General features: G+C 53.0%; 1 protein-coding gene across 3 annotated transcripts in view; it reads left to right on the forward strand.

Annotated features, from left to right (window-relative positions):
- Positions 1–22,015, forward strand: part of MEF2B (myocyte enhancer factor 2B) — a 533,283-nt gene that overhangs the window by 267,426 nt on the left and 243,842 nt on the right. The window lies entirely within an intron of this gene.

The following is a 22,015-nucleotide window of genomic DNA, read 5'->3' on the forward strand; positions in this document are numbered from 1 at the left end:
TCTCCGGGCCGCGGATGATAGTCTTCACCGTAGGGGTCCGGGCCAGCGGGAGGTCCACCAAACAGGACGGGGCTGCAGCAGGCGTGCGCGAGCCGACCGCAGACCCAAGGGGGCGGGAGAAGCGGGAGTCCGCCCGGCGGGCTCGAAGTGTGCTGCCTCCCCAGGAAGCACTTGCCAGATGGTTGTCTAGCTCCAGCCGGAGTAGGCGCCGTCCCCTCAGGCACAGGCCGGCCGGGCCGCGAGGCTGCGAGGTGAGGGTGCGCTTCAACCCGGCCCAGACGCCAGGCCGTTCCCCAGAGCCTCATACCGCCTGGCAACAGGCGACTAACGCGGGGGCAGAGCCCCAGAGGCGCAGCTGGGACTGTCCGGGGGGAGCCGAGGGCGGGTGTCGCGGTTGATAGGTTGGCGGCACCAGGGACGTCAGGCGTAGGGAAGGCCAGGCTCGAGGGAGGGCCAGAGCCGGTCAGATGTATCTGGCACTGTAGATTGGTCCCAGATTTCCGAACACGGCCCAAACTGGCAGCACCCAAGCAGAGAGATATAATCTGTCGCTCATCCAGTATTTGGGGCATTAGGATGGCGTAGACCGCAGATGTGAGTGGATTTCCTTCGTGTCCACACGGAGCTTGAAGACTAAGCAGCCATCTTGGGCTGCTCAACAGCACCACCCCCGAAAATGGTGCTTTTTAAAGTGTAAAACACAGAGGTTTGAAATCCTGAAACTTTTTCTTTGTGTGCATAGTTCTTTTAATTCTTATCTGTTATTACTTGGCTATGGTAGACACAAATGTGAAATGGAATATGCTAATGGTCCCTTTCCCTGACAAGCATTCCAACGCCCCTCATTATGTGTATATGCCACAGTAAATTCCATGTGTCTAAATTGACATGAAAACAGTGAGGTAAAAATGCATACACACTTGCACATTTTATTCAGAATTCTGTATAGGGCAATACACAGAAGTCTGGTTGTCTTGTGCAGGTTAGAAAGTTTCAAGCATCAGGGTGGTTTTACGGACTCCTTGATTTTGGGAATAAGCAGCGTTTAAAATTAATGTTGAAAACAAGGAAAGCTGATGTTCTAAAATAATGGAGACGAGAATGGGAACTTTAGACTGAGAGTGCCAACACTGGGGTTTCACCCCTTAGGATGTGCAGGGAGAAGAGCTTTGCTCTTTCTTGGAACCTTCTATCCTAGCCTCTATGGCAGAGGACTTTGGAATAGACTGTATCCCCAACAGAGTTCCAGGCGAATCCGTCTTGTTTTTAACTGTTAAGAACGGTTAAGATGAATCAACTAAGAGAAGGCTTTCATTCTGTTATAATGGTGAAATGGTACATGGGATTGGTCCAAGCAAGCATGTTGTTGGGAGGTTGGTCCAGGCTGCTGTGTCCTTTGCCTTTTGCCATCAAACCCAGAGTACTTTATTGCAGGAGGTTGGGAGAGACAGGACATTGTGGAGAGACCTAGCAGAAATCAATAGGGTAGAACCCCCTCTCCTGGCCTACCTTACCCTCTGGGCTGCTCTGGCCCCACCCTCTTGCCTGTGCCTGGGGAGGAAGGTGTTGGCTTTCCGCAGGTGGATCAGAAGAGCAGCTTCCATGGCATTGTCCTACAGGGCTGTTGAGGAGGCATCCAGGCCAGACAGCTAATACAAATAAGCCCTATCTTGGCTGAAGCACTGCCTTCCAAGCTGACAGCAATATGATATACAAACGCTGTGGCTGTATTATTGTGTGACTTCCAATAGCCACCATGCCATAACCAGTTTACAGTTTAATGTGCCATCAGCGTACTCAATTATTTTGTTTTGAATCGGAGCTGCAGATAATTAAAAACAGCATCCAGTCAATTTACTGAAAACAATTCAGAGTGGTACATTTGACCAAAGACCATAATACCGAAAAAACACCAAAAATATAAAATAAATATAATGTAGTGGGAAATGGTTTAAAATGAGTAGGTGGGGTTGGGGAAGCATTCTAAGGGTAGATAATCAGGCGGCTTGGGGGGAAACCCCACCCCCCAAGAAAAAAAGAATGTAGTGTTTTTCAGTATTATGGTTCCGATTAAATGTACCACTCTGAATTTCCCATCGGTAAAATCATATATAACCTTAAAAACCCCTATGCCCTTTGGTGTTCCAGCAACTGTCAGAAATTCACATTTGACCTTTTAACCTGCCCCACTGAAGGGCATGTACTACAGATGTCAGGAGACTGTCTCAGTAAAACCACATAAGTGCACAATGATGCTGGTATTGAACATTGTGAAAGGGAGGGTCTGGTTAGCAAAACTCCCTTAAAGAAGCAGAAATACCTGCATCATTTTATTACTACAATGCTCATTAAGATACAGCGGGAAGCACAATGCGCCATCACACACAAACTACAACTGAACAATAGCCCTAAGGAAGTCTTCCCATGGAAACCAAAGAACCATCTGAAAGATAGTCATGATAGGAGGAAACTAACGACTGAATACACAGGCTGACCAAGACGGATGCACTAGGATGCCTCATCAACAGCACTCTGACCCAGAACCATTCAAAGCTTCAACTGACCAGTGTCACACAAGATAACAAGGGAATAGACAGTACCAACCCAGCTCCATACCCAAACAAAAGGCGCAGATACACCTACCACCCCACCCCATACAATACTCACTATGATACAGCTGGATCCAGGTAGCACCACCACAGTGAGACACCCCATAAAGAACCAGCAGCAACCCCATACATAGGGATACAGCTCAAACGAAACCATAAGTACCTGAACTGGGATACAGACCCCACTAACCCAACCCTCAACTTTCTGCATACTCAACCGACACAAAACTCACACAACCATTTCTCTCCCAGCAATCCGCACGCACTTTACCACACCGCATGAACAACACATAAACAGCACCTACAGCACACGAGGTCTCGGCCGATCCGATACCTGCACCAACGCCCAGCACTCAGTGTTTACTGAGCTGAAGCTGCCAACAGCACACTACCTCTCCCACTCTCCTACTCCCCTCCTCCCGACTAACCCAACCCGCCCCACTTCCTGTTTACAGATCTGCCAGAGCACCTGGGGACCAATAGAGTTGGTGACGGTGCGCTATGTAAGTACCTTTAACATAACATAACTAAAAATCAAAAAAGCTAAGGCTTTTTCACCCTCATAGATGACATTCCATCACAGTGGCCCTCATTACGACCCTGGTGGAAATCGAAAAACGATGGCGGAAATGCAATACCGCCATCGAATAGCGCTCGGTGCGATTATGACCCGTCACCGTAAAGTACGATGCCATTAGCGACACCGTAGTGAACGCCAACGCTAACTGCACCAAGTACGCGCACGCGCGCCATGCAAAACCGTAATTACCACCATGGCGCAACGGTACGCGAATTCTGACCCTAGCGGACATTTACCTAAAGCCATCAAGCATGGCGGAAAGTACCATTCCGCCATGGTGAGAAGTACGGCAACGCGAACCAACCGTAAATGGCCCTACTGAGTGCCTGTACACCACTCCCTGGCCACATTGCACAACTCCTCGTAGGTGCAATGAAGTCACACAATGCAACCAGTGAAATGTACAAGTCACCCATGCATGCCAACGAACAAATGAATGTAGGGGCTGCAAGTGCCTTGTGAGTGGCCATCCATATTTGCCATGTCACCATTGCCGTACTGATGCAGCACAGGCATGTGAAGGTTCAAGTACAGCAATATGAACTGAAATATGAGACAAAACAACAACAGGCCCCCATCGCTTGACACCAGTGTAAGGCAACATTCAAAGCAGTATCCTGAGGGAGACTGCACCAGCCCTGTACCCTTGCCAGTAAACAAACCAACCATCAGCATAAGCATGTACCACACAAGTTGGCAGAGTGACTGAGCAGCCAGGCCCATCTCAAGAGGGGCCAATGGGAGCTGCAGGGCACAGATGGCACGAATACAGAAGCTATTCCAATGGACATGACCTCAGTCTCCCTCCAAGAAACGCACGCAAACACAGGCACCTGTGACCAGCCATATTCTGATAATCACATCATTCCACCAATCCACCTGGCTGACCGGCATCTGTTACACAAAAGCTAATCCCCCGCCCCTGAGCATGACATCATTAAAACAGTCATAATGGCAGCCCCTATCCCTGACCTCACTGGGCTTCGTAGGCAAACGCGCCCAGTACAGTACCACGCAACTATACTCAGAAGCCGGAACCCAATGCAGATCTTCTCACAATACATCGCTCCACAAATAGGAATATGCTACATTACTTGCAAAGAATAACGCTACACGGTTAATATCATAATAGAAATTTAATGCACAACAAAATCACCAAGCCCATACAGCCATTAGGTCATGAACTCCAAAATATATTTCATTATTGTGGGCTGCATCCGCAATAAATGACCAGCGTCTTCTTGTGTGACGCCCTGTTCCTTCATGGTACACAGGGGCTACATTCACGTTCAAAAAGGCAACATGGAAGCGCCTAGAACCGCAGGGCCGTCCCATTAGGTAGGCACTAGTCCAGCTGAAAGGTCGATATGTTGCTCCTAGCCACTAGTACTGCGTAAGGGCATGTGGCCCATTGGCGATCGTCCCATAAGATCGTAATGGTGCTCCACTGATTAACACGAAGCAGCAGGTGTCGGGAGTAAAAGCCATCTGCAGGAGTGGCATACAGATGGCAGCGGCAAAAGGGGAGGAGATACCTGTCACCCAAATGAAATGAAAAAGAATAGTATGGGCATCAGAACTTCATTTGAATTACTCACTTCAATGATCACACTAAATCTACAGCCATATGCATGCTAGCCCACTCAAAAGGATTATTCCCACCCAAAAATCGCTTGCGAATCATAACTATATAAATCGAGGTGAAAACACTATTACAAACGAGTCTTTGTGTGCATGCGTCTGTTAAAACAGAATCCATTAGATGGGATTAGTAACGTGCATAGACACAAGTGTTTGAAGGCGCGTCGAGACAGGGAGGGTTCAACAAGGGCAGATAGACGATGGTCCCACTATGGCAGCTCTGCATCACATAGCGCAGGGGAAGTGGATAGATTCCAAAAAGCCATGTACATGGCAAACTCTCAATTAAATCATCTGTCCATGCATCCATACATCATTCCCTCATCCCGGTATGAAAACGCCTGATTATTTACTCACATAACATGTGAAATTTCCATTGAGTCTGTGCGTAATGCAGACTGCAAAATCCACTGTGCTCCAGCCCGGAATTCCAGTGTTGTGAAGTAACATGTATTTGGGAACGTCCGGCCTTATCGTCCACTACGCTATTGCGCATCCCATACTATTCATATCAATCATTGCATTCTCGCCATGGCCCCTGTCCGAAGGACATTAAACAATAGAACTTTATATCTGCAGTCAGACCTGTGGGCGTCTCCTCGCCGCTAGCTGAAAACCGAAAGCACTGTCCTTCGAATTCCTCATTTGCAACATCACGTCGAAAAGGCATCTGTGACCGCTTGAAATCACAAATTCATCCATGTAGTGCGGCAGTGTGTGAAAATGGCAACTGGCTTCACTCACAAATGGGACGCCCCGCCCGTCGGTGAACCTCGGTACAGTGCTGCATGAGGGTCCACCGTTAATCGAGTACTACATTCCACTGACCCTTCACAAGTTTGTTCGCGACTGTAAAGATAGTATGTCAAACAATGGGACCATAGCAGAATGAACATATGAACCAATATTTCACTGCCATCGGGATTAAATACATGATTGTAATAGCAAGATGCCATGCGTCAAATTGCAGCGTTGTGTGCGGGACGTGCTCGCCCAAAGGGGATTGCAGCTTGCACAGGTGGAATGAATCACCACAGGTGGAGGCTATACTGCCTGAAAACACATAAATTGCACACCCAACCCCCTCCCACAACCACACCCACTCCAAAATGCTACCGGCAGGACTAGCGATGTTGGCCCTGGGGGACCTGATAGCACTGCAAGTACTCCAACTTCAAGAAGAAGACGAACACCAACTACTACAACAACCGGCCGCACAGAGGAGACGCAGGAGGAGGAGGAGGGCAAGGCAAGGCCAGCAAGGCCCACCAGCACAGCCACTACCACCACGCAGGCAGCCCGCAATCCCACGCCTCCGAGCTCATCCGTTCAACCTCACTGATGAGCAGATCCACACCCTCTACCGTTTGGACCGGGACACCATAACCGCCATTGTGGACATGACACACGCTGACCTTGTCAGCATGATAGATAGCCCAACCGCCATCCCACCCCTACTGAAGGTGGTGTCTGTACTACACTTCCTGGCCACAGGCACCTACCAGCACACAGTCGGACAGTTGCATGGCATTTCACAGCCACTGTTGTCACGGACACTATTGCAAGTGCTCGATGCCCTCCTGAAGCACGCAGACGACTACATCTCTCTACCACGTTCGGAGCAGGAAATTACGAACACAAAAGTGGGATTCCATGCACTTGCCGGCATACCGGGTTGCATTGGTGCCATCGACTGCACCCATGTGGAATTGGTTGTCCCACATGCCATGGAGCTCCAGTACCGCAACTGAAAACAATATCATTCTCTTAATGTACAAATGGTGTGTGACTCCAACAGGATCATTACACATTGTTGTGCCCGATTTCCTGGATCAACCCATGATTCTATGGTCTTGAGGAACTCTACAATTCCACGCTACATGGAGCGTCACGCAGGGAACAGATCCTGGCTACTCGGTGAGTCTCATTTCATGCATGATGATGTGGGGTATGTGATGCGCCAATGACCTGGCAGGAAGGGGGGGGATGCGTACGTAGCAATGTCATTCAACAAACATCCTTTATTGTCCACATACAGGTGATGCCGGGTATCCACTGAAGAGATGGCTCCTTACACCACTCCGGAACCCACAGAACCAGCATGAGGAGGACTACAACCATGCCCACTCACGTACCCGTGTAGTCATAGAACAGGCATTCGGCCTACTGAAGGCTCGTTTCCGCTGCCTCAGCAGGTCTGGCGGGGCACTCCTGTACCGCCATGAGAAGGTTGCAAAGATGGTCATGGCATGTGTCATGCTACACAACATGTGCGTACGTAGAAATGTGCCCATGCCCCCTGACGCAGAACTGCAAGCACCTGAAGATGGTCATGATGAGGGTGGGGATGTGGCAGCACCTCAAGGAGTCCGCGAGGCACAGGAGGGCCGTGAAATTCGTCAGATTATCATAGATTCATGCTTCTAGCACTCACGCCTGGTGGCTGATACATGGACACGGGACTTGTGGCACTGTGTGTGTCTGGAACATGCACAATATGGACTGTACGCCTATAAAGGCCTCGTACACAAAGATCAATGTCCACACATCTCATTGGATGATTGTGAAATGTTTATAGCACATGTGAAATTATGTTACACACCCCATCGACCCGCCACCCAAGAAAGCCCAACACACCCCCTCCACCCTCCTACCTCCCCCCCGAACACCAGTGTCCAAAGATGCTCATTGTCAGTGGGCAGACGCTATTGCAAGCCCCCTCTCCGGGTATCAGGTGCACCCCTGCCTGTGGAGCACAGGTTCCTCCCAGATCTACGTTGGGGGCTGCCCTGGACGGAACTTGCAACGGATGATGTCTCTGCCTGCTCACGTCCATGCATGTCCCTAAGGGTTTGTGAGAGCTCAGTGAGCACACGGCGCACAGCGGCAAGTTCAGCACATACGTCTTTGGACGTCGCATGCAGTTCCCCCCTCAGGCTCTCGGTGCTTCTCTCCATTTGTGCCCTTAGTGTCTCTGTACTTCTCTCCATTTCTGCCCTAAGTGTCTCTGTACTTCTCTCCATTTCTGCCCTAAGTGTCTCTGTACTTCTCTCCATTTCTGCCCTAAGTGTCTCAGTAGATGTTTCTATGGCTGCCTTAGTACCCCCACATTCATCAGCATGCTCCTTGAGGAGCGTGGCCAGTTGCTGCTGTTGCACGATCACCTGGTCGAGGGACTGTTGCCTCTGCTGGGCCATGCCCATTTGCGGTGGTGTCACAGAGGGGCTGATCACCTCATGATGCCTTGCCACAGGGCTTGTGGGGGATGGCCAGTCGTCGTCTTGTGGTTGCCCCTGCGTGGTGTCCTCATGGTGTACGGGATGAAACAAACAGGGGGATTGAGACAGGTCATGGATGGATCCTACATCGACAGCACCGTTTTCTGTGTCGGAGCATGCTGCCATTAATGCAGTGTCACCTATGGTGCTGCTGCCACCAGAAGCAGTGCCTTCTGTGGCATCCATTGGGGGGACCTGTGGTGCTGCTGTTGTGGGCATGCTGCCTGCTGGGGTGCCTGTTGAAGTCCCCTCCTGTGTGCTGCCACTTGATTTGTGCTGCTGCCGTGTCTTGATCCGTGCAGCTGAGGTGGAGGGTCTTTGGCCGTTGGTCTTGGCCCTCTTTGCAGGTGTGCTGGTAGGGGTGTCCTGAAGCTCGTCGTTTGAATCGGACCCTGTGTTGGAGTAAAGGAGGGCGAGCGTTATTTATGGGTCTGTGGAAATTGGAATGGCAATGTATCACATGCATTGGGGTGGTACCTGAGGGTGATTTGGGTCAGGGCCTTGGAGGTGGTTTTATTTTTGTGTGGATTGAGGATGCAGTTGTTTTGCAGCCTGCAGTCAGGGTGTGCATGCTGCACGTGTAGAGGGTGTTTTTAGGATTTTTAATTATTTATGTATTTAATGTGACTTTTGAAGTGCGCTATCAGGCCAATGTATGTGGACGTTCTCCTGGACATGTGTTTCTGTTGCACTATGTGGACACATGGTACTTCACATGATTGGACATTGTGGATTTAGCATTGTTTTATTTGGCCCACCTACCTGATTCTTCGGATGTCTGCACTCCTTTCTCCATCCCTCCGACTCCCTCTATACTCTCCATTCCAATGGTGGAGGCACAGATTTCTTCCCAGGGGGTCAACTTGATGGGTGATTCCGATCCTCCCCCGGTAGCTGTGGCAATGTTACGGTTGGCTGATAGTATGCTCCGTACGCGTATCCGCAAGTCGTCCCATCGCTTTCTGCATTGCTGTGGGTTGCGGGGTGCGGTCCCCACCGCACTTACCCGCTGTGCCACCAGGGCCCATATGGCCTTCTTGTTCGCAAGTGCCGTCCTGGTCATTTGCGTCGAGAAGACGACGGCAGCATTCTCCTGGAGGGTCTCTGTGAGCACGGTGAGTTCCTCATGGGAGAAGTGGACCTGCCGCTTGCGGTCGCACGCTTTTTTCGCAACTTTTCCCATTTTTATTGTTTTCACTAGGGTGGCTAACGGGTTGGGATGTGTCTCAGGGTAGGATTTTTAATGGTTGTGTTGGGATTCTGATTTTATAGGTGCACGGCGTGCTGTTTCCCGTTCCGGGCCCATGTTTTTACTTCCGTTTCCGTATATTTACGGTCACCGTATTTTGCGATTACCGCTCATTACGGTGACCGCTATGATGGGTGGCGGAATTGCACCTAGGGCGCCGTACGACGGCGGTGAGGGGCGTTTTGGGGACATTTCCGCCATCGCGGACTTTGCACTTCCGCCATGGCGTAGTGCTCGTGCCCGATGGGTCAGAATTAGCCGCACTTTACTCCGTCGTGCAATGGCGGAAACGCTATTTACGCTATGGCGGTCAGGTCAGTTACTTTCCGCCAGGGTCGTAATGAGGGCCAGTGAGTGTAACCACTTGTAAGGACTCAAATGTATTGCAGTTAAGTTGCAGTGAGATTACATTATTTTCCCAAGATTATACACTATGTTTAAGCAGTGCAGCCAGGATGTTAATCCATTCTGAAATGTATTCACTTCATCACATACTTTATGAGCTTTACGGGGTACAGATATTTAGGTTTTAGCTTTCAAGGATTGCAATAATACCTCATAAAAGGCCTCATTCCGAGTCAGCCCATCCGGTAAAAAAACAGTGCCGGTATTCGCGGATACCAGCATTTTACCAGTACGGCCGACTACAGGAGCTAAAAGCTGGAGGTAAACCAGGCAAATAAAACCCTCATTACTGCCACAGGCATTGCCAGTGCCGGTAATGACGGCAAATCCCCTCATGGAATCCCATGGGACTACATTAATGGGGATTTTCATCATCACTCTGGCACTCGAATTCCGCCAGACTGAGTGCCGGAAATGTACTAACTTTGCCAGTATCCTGGCAGCTATACCACCAGGATACCAGCAAAGTTAGAATGAGGCCAAGTGTTTCCTTCCAAAATACATAAATCCCATAGTAAATAACATGACAATATTTGCAAATCCTTACAGAAACATGTTAAGCTAAAATAATCTAATTTCAGCTTTCTTTACACATCCTGAATGGTGTCCAATAGTGCAAAATAATGTGAGTCTAAAAAGACCCTGTTTTACACTGCTGTACTTTTATCACTTTTAAGATATCACCTGGCTATAGAGATTGTTTGTCACAAAGATGAAGTTTGCTGTTATGCATGATGTTGAGAACATTTGACTATCCACAAAAAGCAAACCTTTCTTGCATGTCAGTTTAGTGGACATCATGGATATAAATGAATATTTAAAATGAGCTTTTTCGAATTACTTTAAATGTCTTTGAAGCAGCAATGATTTGATAGATAACTGGAGCTGTAGGGGCCTTTCAGTTGGAACCATCCTATCACAGTGCCAATTGCGAAACTTTCATGCATGCGAAAGGCACTGCTTGTATCAAAAGAAAGGTTTTTTCAAAAGTAATTGCAAGACCATTGTTAAGGTGTAAAGACGCAGTTTATCATCTGCATTTTGTCCTGCTCATGAGAGATCTGAAGAGGAGCAGGTCCCTTCAGCAAAAGCCCAGAATTTGACGGAGGCTGCTGCTTATCAACTCCCAAGGAGCCGGTTGTTGCTGGAAACAAAGACAAGGGTGAAAATGGTGTCACCCAGCGCTCCAGAGTGGTAAGCGGCAGGGACACTTTCTATCAGCCATCAGGCCTTCCTGACGAGACTGCAGATGGAAAAAGAAGGTTGTGGGCTGCTCCGAAATGTCACAATCAATATGTTTTCATTATTATTGTTTTGTTATTGAAGTGATTCTTTGTTTTTATTTGTTAAAATCACTGGATACCCTTCTGCTAGTGTGAGTGTGTATTATTCGTTGACCTCTGTCTCTGTTATACACATGCTGCCAGGGTGCACAGTCCCTTCCTCTGTGCTGTAGCTGCTGCTCCAGGTGTGCACAGGGCCCTTCCTTTATGCTGTATTTGCTGCCAGTGTGCACAAACCTTCCTGTGCTGGATCTGCTGCCAGTGGGCATGGAGCCCTTCCTCTGTGCTGGATCTGCTGCCGGGTTTACTGTGTGCATGGGGGCCTTCCTTTGTGCTGGAGCTACTTCCAGTGTGAATGGGGCCCTTCCTCTGTGCTGGATCTGATGCCAGTGTGAATGTGGCCCTACCTCTGTGCTGGATCTGATGCTGCTGTGCCGGGGCCCTTCCTCTGTGCTGGATCTGATGCCGGGTTTACTGTGTGCATGGGGCCCTTCCTCTTTGCTCAATCTGATTCCGGTGTGCATGGGGCCCTTCCTCTGTGCTGTGTCTGCTGCCAGGTTTACAATGTGCATGAGGCCCTTCCTCTGTGCTGGATCTGATGCTAGTGTGCATGGGGCCCTTCCTCTGTGTTGGGTCTGCTGCCGGGTTTACTGTGTGTGTGGGGCTTTTCCTCTGTGCTGCAGCTGCTGCCACAGCACATGGGGCCCTTCACCTGTGCAGGATCTGCTGCTGGGTTTACAGTATGCATGGGGCCCTTCCTCTTGGCTGGATCTGCTGTCTGTGTTCATGGTGCCCTTCCGTTGTGCTGCATCTGCTGCCGGGTTTACAATGTGCACGGGGCCCTTCCTTGTGCTGGAGCTACTTCCAGTGTGTACAGGGTCCTTCCTCTGTGCTGGATATGATGCCAGTGTGAATGGGGCACTTACTCTGTGCTGAGTCTGCTGCTGTGTTTACAGTGTGCATAGGGGCCATCCTCTGTGCTGAATCTGCTCCCAGGGTACATGGGGCCCTTCCTCTGTGCTAGATCTGCTGTCAGTGTGCATGGGGCCCTTCCTCTTCGCTGTATCTGATGCCAGTGTGCATGGGGCCCTTCCTCTGTGTTAGATCTGCTGTCAGTGTGCATGGGGCCCTTCCTCTTTGCTGGATCTGCTGCCGGGTTTACAGTGTGCATGGGGCCCTTCCTCTTTGCTCAATCTGATTCCGGTGCGCATGGGGCCATTCCTCTGTGCTGGATCTGCTGCCGGGTTTACTGTGTACACAGGGCCCTTCCTTTGTGCTGGAGCTACTTCCAGTGTGAATGGGGCCCTTCCTCTGTGCTGGATCTGATGCCAGTGTGAATGTGGCCCTTCCTCTGTGCTGGATCTGATGCTGCTGTGCCCGGAGCCCTTCCTTTCTGCTGGAGCTACTTCCAGTGTGAATGGGGCCCTTCCTCTGTGCTGGATCTGATGCTGTGCCGAATCTGCTTCCAGTGTGCATGGGGCCCTTCCTCTGTGCTGGATCTGATGCCAGGTTTACAGTGTGCATGGGGCCCTTCCTATTTGCTCAATCTGATTGCGATGTGTATGGGGCCCTTCCTCTGTGCTGGATCTGATGCTGTGCACGGGGCCTTTTCTCTGTGCTGGATCTGATGCCAGGTTTACAGTGTGCATGGGGCCCTTCCTATTTGCTCAATCTGATTCCGATGTGCATGGGGCCCTTCCTCTGTGCTGGATCTGATGCCAGGCTTACAGTGTGCATGGGGCCTTCCTCTTTGCTCAATCTGATTCCGGTGTGCATGGGGCCCTTCCTCTGTGCTGGGTCTGCTGCCAGGTTTACAATGTGCATGGGGCCCTTCCTCTGTGTTGGGTCTGCTGCCGGGTTTACAGGGTGCATGCGGCCCTTCCTCTGTGTTGGGTCTGCTGCTGGGTTTACAGTGTGCACAGGGCCCTTCCTTTGTGCTGGAGCTACTTCCAGTGTGCACAGGGCCCTTCCTCTGTCCTGGATCTGATGCCAGTGTGTACAGGGCCCTTCCTCTGTGCTGGATCTGATGCCGGGTTTACAGTGTGCATGGTGCCCTTCCTCTGTGCTGGATCTGATGCCAGTGTGCATGGGGCCCTTCCTCTGTGCGGTATCTGATGCCAGTATGCATGGGGCCCTTCCTCTGTGCTGGATCTATTGCTAGGTTTACAGTATGCATGGGGCCCTTCGCTGTGCCGAATCTGCTTCCAGTGTGCATGGGGCCCTTCCTCTGTGCTGGATCTATTGCTGGGTATACAGTGTGCATGGGGCCCTTCGCTGTGCCGAATCTGCTTCCAGTGTGCATGGGGCCCTTCCTCTGTGCTAGATCTGCTGTCAGTGTGCATGGGGCCCTTCCTCTTCGCTGTATCTGATGCCAGTGTGCATGGGGCCCTTCCTCTGTGTTAGATCTGCTGTCAGTGTGCATGGGGCCCTTCCTCTTTGCTGGATCTGCTGCCGGGTTTACAGTGTGCATGGGGCCCTTCCTCTTTGCTCAATCTGATTCCGGTGCGCATGGGGCCATTCCTCTGTGCTGGATCTGCTGCCGGGTTTACTGTGTACACAGGGCCCTTCCTTTGTGCTGGAGCTACTTCCAGTGTGAATGGGGCCCTTCCTCTGTGCTGGATCTGATGCCAGTGTGAATGTGGCCCTTCCTCTGTGCTGGATCTGATGCTGCTGTGCCCGGAGCCCTTCCTTTCTGCTGGAGCTACTTCCAGTGTGAATGGGGCCCTTCCTCTGTGCTGGATCTGATGCTGTGCCGAATCTGCTTCCAGTGTGCATGGGGCCCTTCCTCTGTGCTGGATCTGATGCCAGGTTTACAGTGTGCATGGGGCCCTTCCTATTTGCTCAATCTGATTGCGATGTGTATGGGGCCCTTCCTCTGTGCTGGATCTGATGCTGTGCACGGGGCCTTTTCTCTGTGCTGGATCTGATGCCAGGTTTACAGTGTGCATGGGGCCCTTCCTATTTGCTCAATCTGATTCCGATGTGCATGGGGCCCTTCCTCTGTGCTGGATCTGATGCCAGGCTTACAGTGTGCATGGGGCCTTCCTCTTTGCTCAATCTGATTCCGGTGTGCATGGGGCCCTTCCTCTGTGCTGGGTCTGCTGCCAGGTTTACAATGTGCATGGGGCCCTTCCTCTGTGTTGGGTCTGCTGCCGGGTTTACAGGGTGCATGCGGCCCTTCCTCTGTGTTGGGTCTGCTGCTGGGTTTACAGTGTGCACAGGGCCCTTCCTTTGTGCTGGAGCTACTTCCAGTGTGCACAGGGCCCTTCCTCTGTCCTGGATCTGATGCCAGTGTGTACAGGGCCCTTCCTCTGTGCTGGATCTGATGCCGGGTTTACAGTGTGCATGGTGCCCTTCCTCTGTGCTGGATCTGATGCCAGTGTGCATGGGGCCCTTCCTCTGTGCGGTATCTGATGCCAGTATGCATGGGGCCCTTCCTCTGTGCTGGATCTATTGCTAGGTTTACAGTATGCATGGGGCCCTTCGCTGTGCCGAATCTGCTTCCAGTGTGCATGGGGCCCTTCCTCTGTGCTGGATCTATTGCTGGGTATACAGTGTGCATGGGGCCCTTCGCTGTGCCGAATCTGCTTCCAGTGTGCATGGGGCCCTTCCTCTGTGCTGTATCTGATGCCAGTGTGCATGGGGCCCTTCCTCTTTGCTAGATCTGCTGTCAGTGTGCATGGGGCCCTTCCTCTTTGCTGGATCTGTTGCCGGGTTTACAGTGTGCATTGGGCCCTTCATTTGTGCTGGATCTGCTGCCGGTTTACAGTGTACATGCGGACCTTCCTCTTTCCTCGATCTGATTCCAGTGTGCATGGGGCCCTTTCTCTGTGCTGGATCTGATGCCAGTGTACATGGGGCCCTTCCTCTGTGCTGGATCTGCTGCCAGTGTGCACGGGCCCGTCCTCTGTGCTGGATCGGCTGCCAGTGTGCATGGAGCCCTTCCTCTGCGCTGGATCTGCTGCCACGTTACATGGGGCCCTTCCTCAGTGCTGGATCTGCTGCCAGGGTACATGGGGCCCTTCCTCTGTGCTGGATCTGCTGCTGGGTATACAGTGTGCATGGGGCCCTTCCTTTGTGCTGGATCTGCTTCCAGTGTGCCTGGGGCCCTTCCTATGTGCTGCATCTACTTCCAGTGTGCACGGGGCCCTTCCTCTGTGCTGGGTCTGCTGTCGGGTTTACAGTGTGCATGGGGCCCCTCCAATGTGCTGAATCTGCTGCCGCGTTTACAGGATACATGGGGCCCTTCCTCAGTGCTGAATCTGCTCCCAGGGTACATGGGGCCCTTCCCCTGTGCTGGATCTGATGGCAGTGTGCATGGGGCCCTTCCCCTGTGCTGGATCTGCTGCCAGTGTCCATGGAGCCCTTCCTCTGTGCTGGGTCTACTGCAAGGGTACATGGGGCCCTTCCTCTGCGCTGGGTCTGCTGACGCGTTTACAGTGTGCCTGGAGCCCTTCCTCTGTGCTGAATCTGCGGCAAGAGTACATGGGGCCCTTCCTATGTGCTGCATCTAATTCCAGTGTGCATGGGGCACTTCCTCTGTGCTGGATTTGATGCTGGGTTCTCAGTGTGCATGGGGCCCTTCCTCTGTGCTGGATTTGATGCCGGGTTTTCAGTTTGCATGGGGCCCTTCCTCTGTCCTGGATCTGATGCCGGGTTTTCAGTGTGCATGGGGCCCTTCCTCTGTGCTGGATTTGATGCCGGGTTTCCAGTGTGCATGGGGCCCTTCCTCTGTGCTGGATCTGATGCCGGGTTTTCAGTGTGCATGGGGCCCTTCCTCTGTGCTGGATTTGATGCAGGGTTTTCAGTGTGCATGGGGCCCTACATCTTTGCTGGATCTGAGGCCAGTGTACTTGGGGCCCTTCCTCTGTGCTGGATCTGATGGCAGTGTGCACGGGGCCCTTCCTCTGTGCTGGATCTGTTGCCAGTGTGCATGGGGCCCTTCCTCTGTGCTGGATCTGATGCTGGGTTTTCAGTGTGCATGGGGCCCTTCCCCTGTGCTGAATCTGCTGCCGCGTTTACACGATACATGGGGCACTTCCTATGTGCTGCATCTACTTCCAGTGTGCATGGGGCCCTTCCTCTGTGCTGGATTTGATGCTGGGTTTTCAGTGTGTATGGGACTCTACCTCTTTGCTGGATCTGAGTCCAGTGTACATGGGGCCCTTCCTCTGTGCTGGAGGATCTGATGGCAGTGTGCATGGGGCCCTTCCTATGTGCTGGATCTGATGGCAGTGTGCATTGGGCCCTTCCTCTGTGCTGGATCTGATGCCGGGGTTTCAGTGTGCATGGGGCCCTTCCTCTTTGCTGGATCTGATGCCGGGTTTTCAGTGTGCATGGGGCCCTACATCTTTGCTGGATCTGAGGCCAATGTACTTGGGGCCCTTCCTCTGTGCTGGATCTGATGGCAGTGTGCATGGGGCCCTTCCTCTGTGCTGGATCTGCTGTAGGGGTACATGGGGCCTTTCGTCTGTGCTGGGTCTGCTGCCGGGTTTACAGTGTGCATGGGGCCCTTCCTCTGTGCTGGTTCTGCTGTCGGGTTTACAGTTTGCATGGGGCCTTCATCTGTGCTGGATCTAATGCCAGTGTGCATGGGCCCTTCCTACGTGTTGCATCTACTTTCAGTGTGCACGGGGCCCTTCATCTGTGCTGGATCTGATGCCAGTGTGCATGGGGCCCTTCCTCTGTGCTGGATCTGATGCTGGGTTTTCAGTGTGTATGGGGCCCTTCCTCTGTGCTGGATCTGATGCTGGGTTTTCAGTGTGCATGGGGCCCTTCCCCTGTGCTGGGTCTGCTGCCAGTATGCCTGGAGCCCTTCCTCTGTGCTGAATCTGTGGCAAGGGTACATGGGGCCCTTCCTATGTGCTGCATCTCTTTCCAGTGTGCACGGGGCCCTTCATCTGTGCTGGATCTGATGCCAGTGTGCATGGGGCCTTTCCTCTGTGCTGTATCTTCTGGCAGGGTACATGGGGCCCTTCCTGTGTGCTGAGTCTGCAGCTGGGTTTACCGTGTGCATGGGGCCCTTCCTCTGTGCTGGATCTTCTGGCAGGGTACATGGGGCCCTTCCTGTGTGCTGAGTCTACTGGTGGGTTTACCGTGTGCATGGGGCCCTTCCTCTTTGCTGGATCTGATGGCAGTGTGCATGGGGCCCTTCCTCTGTGCTGGGTCTACTGCAAGGGTACATGGGGCCCTTCCTCTTTGCTGGATCTGATGGCAGTGTGCATGGGGCCCTTCCTCTGTGCTGGGTCTACTGCAAGGGTACATGGGGCCCTTCCTATGTGCTGCATCTACTTCCAGTGTGCATGGGGCCCTTCCTCTGTGCTGGATTTGATGCTGGGGTTTTCAGTGTGTATGGGACCCTACCTCTTTGCTGGATCTGAATCCAGTGTACATGGGGCCCTTCCTCTGTGCTGGATCTGATGGCAGTGTGCACAGGCCCTTCCTCTGTGCTGAATCTGATGCCGGGTTTTCAGTGTGCATGGGAGCATTCCTCTATGCTGGATCTGATGCTGGGTTTTCAGTGTGCATGGGCCCCTTCCTCTGTGCTGGATCTGATACCGGGTTTTCAGTGTGCATGGGGCCCTTCCTCTGTGCTGGATCTGATGCCGGGTTTTCAATGTGCACGGGGCCCTTTCTCTGTGCTGGATCTGATGCCGAGTTTTCAGTGTGCATGGGGCCCTACATCTTTGCTGGATCTGAGGCCAGTGTACTTGGGGCCCTTTCTCTGTGCTGGATCTGATGGCAGTGTGCATGGGGCCCTTCCTCTGTGCTGGATCTACTGCAGAGGTACATGGGGTCCTTCCTCTGTGCTGGGTCTGCTGCCGGGTTTACAGTGTGCATGGGGCCCTTCCTCTGTGCTGGATATGCTGCAAGGGTACATGGGACCCTTCCTCTGTGCTGGGTCTGCTGTCAGGTTTAGAGTGTGCATGGGACCCTTCCTCTGTGCTGGATCTAATGCCAGTGTGCATGGGCCCTTCCTATGTGCTGCGTCTACTTCCAGTGTGCCCGGGGCCCTTCATCTGTGCTGGATCTGATGCCAGTGTGCATGGGGCCCTTCCTCTGTGCTGGATCTGATGCTGGGTTTTCAGTGTGCATGGGGCCCGTCCTCTGTGCTGGATCTGATGCTGGGTTTTCAGTGTGCATGGGGCCCTTCCTCTGTGCTGGGTCTGCTGCTGGGTTTAGAGTGTGCATGGGGCCCTTCCTCTGTTCTGGATCTAATGCCAGGGTGCATGGGCCTTTCCTACGTGCTGCATCTACTTCCAGTGTGCACGGGGCCCTTCATCTGTGCTGGATATGATGCCAGTGTGCATGGGGCCCTTCCTCTGTGCTGGATCTGATGCTGGGTTTTCAGTGTGCATGGGGCCCGTCCTCTGTGCTGGATCTGATGCCGGGTTTACAGTGTGCATGGGGCCCTTCCAATGTGCTGAATCTGCTGCCGCGTTTACAGGATACATGGGCCCGTCCTCTGTGCTGGATCTGCTGCTGTGTTTACAGTGTGCATAGGGCCCATCCTCTGTTCTGGATCTGCTGCCACTGTGCAGGGGTCCTTCCTCTGTGCTGAAACTGCTCCCAGGGTACATGGGGCCCTTCCTCTGTGCTGTATCTGATGCCAGTGTGCATGGGGACCTTCCTCTGTGCTGGTTCTGCTGCCAGGTTTACAGTGTGCATGGGGCCCTTCCAATGTGCTGAATCTGCTGCCGCGTTCACAGGATACATGGGGCCCTTCCTCTTTGCTGGATCTGATGGCAGTGTGCATGGGGCCCTTCCTCTGTGCTGGATCTGCTGCCAGTGTGCATGGAGTCCTACCTCTGTGCTGGGTCTACTGCAAGTGTACATGGGGCCCTTCCTATGTGCTGCATCTACTTCCAGTGTGCATGGGGCCCTTCCTTTGTGCTGGATTTGATGCTGGGTTTTCAGTGTATGGGACCTCTTTGCTGGATCTGAGTCCAGTGTACATGGGGCCATTCCTCTGTGCTGGATCTGATGGCAGTGTGCATGGGGCCCTTCCTCTGTGCTGGATCTGATGCCAGGTTTTCAGTGTGCATGGGGCCCTTCCTCTGTGCTGGATCTGATGCTGGGTTTTCAGTGTGCATGGGGCCCTTCCTCTGTGCTGGATTTGATGCGGGTTTTCAGTGTGCATGGGGCCCTTCCTCTGAGCTGGATCTGATGCTGGGTTTTCAGTGTACATGGGGCCCTTCCTCTGTGCTGGATCTGATGGCAGTGTGCATGGGGCCCTTCCTCTGTGCTGGGTCTGATGCCGGGTTTTCAGTGTGCATGGGGCCCAACATCTTTGAGGATCTGAGGCCAGTGTACTTGGGGCCCTTCCTCTGTGCTGGGTCTGATGCCAGTGTGCATGGGGCCCTTCCTCTGTGCTGGATCTGCTGCAGGGGTACATGGGGCCCTTTCTCTGTGCTGGGTCTGCTGCTGGGTTTTCAGTGTGTATGGGGCCCTTCCTCTGTGCTAGATCTGATGCTGGGTTTTCAGTGTGCATGGGGCCCTTCCCCTGTGCTGGGTCTGCTGCCGGGTTTACAGTGTGCATGGGGCCCTTCCACTGTGCTGGATCTGCTGCCAGTGTGCCTGGAGCCCTTCCTCTGTGCTGAATCTGCGGCAAGGGTACATGGGGCCCTTCCTATGTGCTGCATCTACTTCCAGTGTGCATGGGGCCCTTCCTCTGTGCTGGATTTGATGCTGGGATTTCAGTGTGTATGGGACCCTACCTCTTTGCTGGATCTGAGTCCAGTGTGCATGGGGCCCTTCCTCTGTGCTGGATCTGATGCCGGGTTTTCAGTGTGCATGGGGCCCTTCCTCTGTGCTGGATCTGATGCCGGGTTTTCAGTGTGCATGGGGCCCTACATCTTTGCTGGATCTGAGGCCAGTGTACTTGGGGCCCTTCCTCTGTTCTGGATCTGATGGCAGTGTGCATGGGGCCCTTCCTCTGTGCTGGATCTGCTGCAGGGGTACATGGGGCCCTTTCTCTGTGCTGGGTCTGCTGCCGGGTTTACAGTGTGCATGGGGTTCTTCCTCTGTGCTGGGTATGCTGCAAGGGTACATTGGACCCTTCCTCTGTGCTGGGTCTGCTGTCGGGTTTACAGTGTGCATGGGGCCTTTCCTCTGTGCTGGATCTAATGCCAGTGTGCATGGGCCCTTCCTATGTGCTGCATCTCTTTCCAGTGTGCACTGGGCCCTTCATCTGTGCTGGATCTGATGCCAGTGTGCATGGGGCCCTTCATCTGTGCTGGATCTGATGCCAGTGTGCATGGGGCCTTTCCTCTGTGCTGGATCTAATGCCAGTGTGCATGGGCCCTTCCTATGTGCTGCATCTCTTTCCAGTGTGCACTGGGCCCTTCCTCTGTGCTGTATCTTCTGGCAGGGTACATGGGGCCCTTCCTGTGTGCTGAGTCTGCAGCTGGGTTTACCGTGTGCATGGGGCCCTTCCTCTGTGCTGGATCTTCTGGCAGGGTACATGGGGCCCTTCCTGTGTGCTGAGTCTACTGCTGGGTTTACCGTGTGCATGGGGCCCTTCCTCTTTGCTGGATCTGATGGCAGTGTGCATGGGGCCCTTCCTCTGTGCTGGTTCTACTGCAAGGGTACATGGGGCCCTTCCTCTGTGCTGGGTCTGCTGGCGGTTTTGCAGTGTGCATGTGGCCCTTCCTCTGTGCTGGATCTGATGCTGGGTTTTCAGTGTGCATGGGGCCCTTCCTCTGTGCTGGATATGCTGCAAGGGTACGTGGGACCCTTCCTCTGTGCTGGGTCTGCTGCCGGGTTTACAGGATACATGGTGCCCTACCACTGTGCTGGATCTGCTGCCATTGTGCCTGGAGCCCTTCCTCTGTGCTGAATCTGTGACAAGGGTACATGGGGCCCTTCCTATGTGCTGCATCTACTTCCAGTGTGCATGGGGCCCTTCCTCTGTGCTGGATCTGATGGCAGTGTGCACAGGCCCTTCCTCTGTGCTGAATCTGATTCCGGGTTTTCAGTGTGCACTGTGCCATTCCTCTGTGCTGGATCTGATGCTGGGTGTTCAGTGTGCATGGGGCCCTTCCTCTGTGCTGGATCTGATACCGGGTTTTCAGTGTGCATGGGGCCCTTCCTCTGTGCTGGATATGATGCCGGGTTTTCAATGTGCATGGGGCCCTTCCTCTGTGCTGGATCTGATGCCGAGTTTTCAGTGTGCATGGGGCCCTACATCTTTGCTGGATCTGAGACCAGTGTACTTGGGGACCTTTCTCTGTGCTGGATCTGATGGCAGTGTGCATGGGGCCCTTCCTCTGTGCTGGATCTATGGATCTACTGCAGAGGTACATGGGGTCCTTCCTCTGTGCTGGGTCTGCTGTCAGGTTTAGAGTGTGCATGGGGCCCTTCCTCTGTGCTGGATCTAATACCAGTGTGCATGGGCCCTTTCTATGTGCTGCGTCTACTTCCAGTGTGCACGGGGCCCTTCATCTGTGCTGGATCTGATGCCAGTGTGCATGGGGCCCTTCCTCTGTGCTGGATCTGATGCTGGGTTTTCCGTGTGCATGGGGCCCGTCCTCTGTGCTGGATCTGATGCTGGGTTTTCAGTGTGCATGGGGCCCTTCCTCTGTGCTGGGTCGCTGCCGGGTTACAGTGTGCATGGGGCCCTTCCAATGTGCTGAATCTGCTGCCGCGTTTACAGGATATATGGGGCCCTTCCTCTGTGCTGGATTTGATGCTGGGTTTTCAGTATGCATGGGCCCTTCCTCTGTGCTGGATCTGATGCCGGGTTTTCAGTGTGCATGCGGCCCTTCCTCTTTGCTGGATCTGATGCCGGGGTTTCAGTGTGCATGGGGCCCTTCCTCTTTGCTGGATCTGATGCCGGGTTTTCAGTGTGCGTGGGGCCCTACATCTTTGCTGGATCTGAGGCCAATGTACTTGGGGCCCTTCCTCTGTGCTGGATCTGATGGCAGTGTGCATGGGGCCCTTCCTCTGTGCTGGATCTGCTGCAGGGGTAC

The sequence above is a fragment of the Ambystoma mexicanum genome, chromosome 1p (genome assembly GCF_040938575.1).
Source record: "Ambystoma mexicanum isolate Mex_15411 chromosome 1p, UKY_AmexF1_1, whole genome shotgun sequence".
Lineage (NCBI taxonomy): Eukaryota > Metazoa > Chordata > Amphibia > Caudata > Ambystomatidae > Ambystoma > Ambystoma mexicanum.